The following is a 5000-nucleotide window of genomic DNA, read 5'->3' on the forward strand; positions in this document are numbered from 1 at the left end:
TTGTTCTGAATTTTTGCTTTTGTGAATGAAAAATCCAATTTTTGTTTTTCAATATAAAAACAGGGTAAGGGAAATTTTTAGATATTTTGTGTTTTAAGATACTATACAATTAATCGAAGGGATGGATCCAACCCAAACAAAAAAGAAAGATTTCTTTTAGAAAAGGAATTAAGTAAAACGGGATTCGGATTCAAAATACACGTACAATAAAAAAGAAGGCAAAAGGAAAATTTTTTCATATATTTTGCATCGTTTTGGCGGCATGGCCGAGCGGTAAGGCGGGGGACTGCAAATCCTTTTTCCCCAGTTCAAATCCGGGTGTCGCCTGATCACCAAAAGAATAGAAATACCTTCTTCTGTTTTGATGATATAATTTGCCAAATTTTTTCCAGCGGAAGCAAGCGGAGGAAAAGTTTTTTTGATACTTGCTTGATTCTAAATATCTGGGGGTTCTGTTCTATAAAATGCTGTAAATCCCCTTGCGTCTAGGATTTAAGGAAAGATTATAGTAGTGAAAAGGAACAGGTAAATCGTGATAGTCCTTCCATTACCTAATGTAGTGTCTACTGATTGGGTCTTGAATTAGATTGGATAGCAGGACGGAAATCCAATTAAATTTTTAGTTTCAGAAAGGCCGAAAGATACTTTGTATACATATTCATGGAAGTCTTTGAGTGCTCCGGCATTCAATCTAATTAATATTGATTGAATGTCTAATTGTCTTCTTTTTACTTAATATATTTTATTACTTAATATATATTTTATTACTTAATATGTTTTATTTTTTTTTCTTAACCCCTAGTCAAGAACATAATAGGACGTCTTCCCATTGTTTCATAGAGACAATAGGGAGACGATAGGGGTTAGATCAAAATAAAATGGTAAAAACGGGAAAGAAATAGGTTATGTGATAGATAGTGATCTAGCTTTCTTCTATATTTTTATACTTTTTACTTAACTTAATGAAGAGCAACAAAAGAAAGAATAGGTTTTTTATTTTTTCTACATGTTAGTAGCATTTCTTTGATACCTCCAAGGGGGTCTCTACATATTTTGCTTGTGCTTAATCTTTTCTGATTATACTAGAAATCGTATAAGAACTCGTTATAATTGGATTTATTGTATTATTTCATCAACGATGTTGGGTCAGAATCGCTTTTTGACTCTGCGCCAGTGATTCCACTATTATTTATTAGTGAACAATAATTGAATAATTCCTTCATAGAGATAGAGGACATAATTCACATGGATATAGTAAATCTCGCTTGGGCTGCTTTAATGGTAGTCTTTACGTTTTCCCTTTCACTAGTAGTATGGGGAAGAAGTGGACTCTAGAAGTACTACTAATTGAGTTTAGGAACTAAACTGTATCAATTTTTTTTTATAGATCGTTCGTCAAAGCTTTTTTATTTTAAATTTCACTATTTCAATTTAAAATTTAATTTTTAAATTGAAATAGAAAATATATTCATTTAGAAATTATCTTGGATTTTAGTGGAGTAATGTATTCTATGAATAATAAATAAATATGAAGAATACTCTTTCAATCAAAGAAATATTTCAATTACAAAGAAATATTTCAATTATTTCCGTGTTCGTATTTCGAAAGTAAAAAAACGTAAAAGGAATACAAAAGGTAGGAAATTTATTACAGCTGAATTCTTCATAAATTTTCTATTTCGATGAACTGACTCTTACCAAAGTCGTATTGTATATGGACCATGAGGAAGAACGGAACCCTTTTTATTTTACTTTTTATTTTGTTTACCTCTTTACTGTTCAAAGATCAAAGAGAAAACCATTCTGTTATTCTGTTATTACATTACGTGGATACACATTTTCTATGGGAAACAACATAGACATTGTAGTTGTCCAACGAGATACTGCACATACTAAAATATTGTCTTGGGCGAGTCATGCGCACTTACCGTTTGTTTTATTATTTTAGAAATTTTATTTATGTTCTGCTTGTTTTATTGAACCCATTTCATATCATGGTTCAAACGTTAAAAATCGACTCCGAAGAAGTTCCCGTGGATCATTTGTCAACTGCTCAATCAATGACTTCTTCGTCGGAATGCTAACAAAAAGATTATTTTATTATACCCATTATAGAAGTCATTGATTCTTTTGATCGGGATTCATATTGAAAATAATCAGAAATCTAGGAATTATAATCGCTTTTAATCGCTTTCGATTATTTAAAATTAATTGAAATCAACACAAATAGATAAAGCAAAGAAATAGAATTGGGACATTATATACATTATCACTATGTATATTCTATATATATATGTAATTGATTTCCCTATATATAGGAAAGGAATATGACGATACTATCGTAGATTGATCTATATTAAATTAACCTGTATTACAATACAACTTTATACACAATACTAGATAGTATGGTAGAAAGATTCAGATATTTCTTTCTACCATACTATCGTATCTTATAGAATACGGATGATTCTAGTCTGCCCATTTCATTTAAGACGCGAAATTTTAATCCTTTTCTTTCAATTATTGATAAGAACTAAAGAGTCAAGTTTAATTCAAACTAATCACCTTGGCTGACTGTTTTTACGTATATTATAAGTAAAAAAGCGGTAGGAACTAGAATAAACAGTGCAGTAGCAATAAATGCGAGAATATTTACTTCCATAATCTCATTTGTTTAATTTTTCTTTAATTCGAAATAACTCGGGAGTTAATCCCATAGAGATAATAAATCTTTCGCCTGTAAATTCAATGGGATGAATTACATCTCGATGATATCGAATCGGATCAATATCATGAATAACAATATCTGAGCTATCAAATTGACTCATCGTCAAGAATTTAATAGTATAACATAGGAAGATCTTTTATCCATACCGAACTCAAAATTTGATTCCTAATCCAATCAAAAATTCCTTTATTTATTTATCATTCTTTTCCATTCTTTCTTTTCTATAACCTACTGCCCTCTTTGTACAATCATCTGATGAAGTATCATCTAACCGCCTTTCCACTTACCATTGGTTCTAAACAAACCCCACCAAACAATAGAAGCTAAATTTTAAAAAAGGGAAGGAGTTAAGTTCTAAACTCATTTTTTTAATGATCTAATCTTCTTGGAAAACAAAAGAAGTATGATAAAGATGAGTACAAGTTCCGGTATAAAAAAATATAATATTCCATCAAATTCACTATTTATATATATTTATATATAAATTTAAAAAGTTTGTTCTTTCAAGGAAAAAAACCTTAAAAAAATAAATTTGCATTCCCTCGCTAATAAAAAAGCGATCCCTGTTTGATCTTTATTTTTTTAATATCCTCTTTCCTTGGATTAGTAACGGGACACATATACCAAAAGCTCAATGTGAAATTTGAATGAGATAGATTATTTCAAATTAGTGAAATTATAAATTGAGGTTACACAAAATCGGGCCAGAAAAGGATACGCTTTTCTTTTAAAGATTAAATCTATCACAGTAACTATGTTAAATTAATTTTATATCGTACAAATTCCATTTATGTATGTACTCCCGGGAAACATACAGTACTCTATTCCACATTCCACAGATCGGGAGTAATCGAAAAAGCCAGGCCCAGTACGGTATCCCGTGGAATCCTGAATCTGATGCTAACAATAATTGTACTAATCCACATATGTCTCTCTCCCATCAATCGAATCGGTACTAGTCTAAGAAATGGAAATTACCCCATTTGTTTGATGATAAATGTTAAACGAAAAAGAAAAGAAGAGGGATCGCCGTTGGGAATTAAATTCTGCTGTTTGTACTTCTTTTCACAAAAAATAGAGAGATGAATTGATATATTTTTTTATTGGATTTGTATTCGTCGGGACTGACGGGGCTCGAACCCGCAGCTTCCGCCTTGACAGGGCGGTGCTCTGACCAATTGAACTACAATCCCAAGTAAATACCATAATCATAATAAAGTATATATATTTTTATGATTTCATTCTAACCCTTTCAATTTATTTAGATTAAATTTAGATTAGAATTGTCGTGTTGTAACAGAGCCGCGAGTGTGATATATTGATACCCATATGGATATGCACTTTAGTGAGGGCAGCCTGGATTACTAGTAATCGTTTCGTTATTTCCAAATCAATTGGATAATCACTCTTTCAATGAAAAAAAGTTTTTTTTATTTACTCTTTACTTTATACTTACAGATCCTGATATGAATCTAGATCATTAGCAAGATCAGAATTTGTTGTAAAAATAGAGTAAATAAATAGTGGTATAGATATATCAGAAAACCTTTCTCTTACGTATTGGGGGATCGGGCATTTCTGGAGAGCAACAAATGGGTTATATTATTTCATGGTGGATCGGCGAATTATTGGGCCGAGCTGGATTTGAACCAGCGTAGACATATTGCCAACGAATTTACAGTCCGTCCCCATTAACCGCTCGGGCATCGACCCAGGAAGAATCAATTACAGGCTTATTGATAATCCATGATCAACTTCCTTTCGTAGTACCCTACCCCAGGGGAAGTCGAATCCCCGCTGCCTCCTTGAAAGAGAGATGTCCTGAACCGCTAGACGATGGGGGCATACTTGCACGACCGCCATCATACTATGCTCATAGTATGAATAGTTTTTAAAAATTGTCAATATAATGGAATGGTATGACTCGATACGAAGGACCTTTCCGTCTTTCACGATTCTATAGAATTTTTTTCGCTAAAAATTTGGTTCAAAGGCCACGCCGAATCTCTTTATCAATGATTCAATGAAATATTTTGGATTTATGTTAAATTAGTGGGTACATGTATTACTCATAGGTCTTGAAACAATTCATTGTATTTATCAAATCCAATAAACCGTTTATATTCACTAGTATACCCCAACCCTATATTTAAATTTAATTTACTGGCTAAATAAAATTTATCATTCCTGAATGAACCCCTATACTTATTATAAGATATATATGTACATCCATTATAATAAGTATATATACTAAACTCATAGTGGCTTTATT

General features: G+C 31.6%; 3 non-coding genes across 3 annotated transcripts; 1 reads left to right on the plus strand and 2 right to left on the minus strand.

The window, feature by feature from the left end:
* Nucleotides 1-256: 256 nt before the first annotated feature.
* Nucleotides 257-327, plus strand: TRNAC-GCA (transfer RNA cysteine (anticodon GCA)). Its single transcript has one exon. It is a non-coding gene; the product is annotated as a tRNA-Cys (tRNA).
* A 3520-nt stretch (nt 328-3847) lies between these two features.
* TRNAD-GUC (transfer RNA aspartic acid (anticodon GUC)) lies at nt 3848-3921 on the minus strand. Its single transcript has one exon. It is a non-coding gene; the product is annotated as a tRNA-Asp (tRNA).
* A 436-nt stretch (nt 3922-4357) lies between these two features.
* Nucleotides 4358-4441, minus strand: TRNAY-GUA (transfer RNA tyrosine (anticodon GUA)). The gene has a single exon. It is a non-coding gene; the product is annotated as a tRNA-Tyr (tRNA).
* Between the last annotated feature and the right edge of the window lie 559 nt (nt 4442-5000).

This window comes from Prunus mume, linkage group LG8 (genome assembly GCF_029339155.1).
Source record: "Prunus mume cultivar Tortuosa linkage group LG8, ASM2933915v1, whole genome shotgun sequence".
Lineage (NCBI taxonomy): Eukaryota > Viridiplantae > Streptophyta > Magnoliopsida > Rosales > Rosaceae > Prunus > Prunus mume.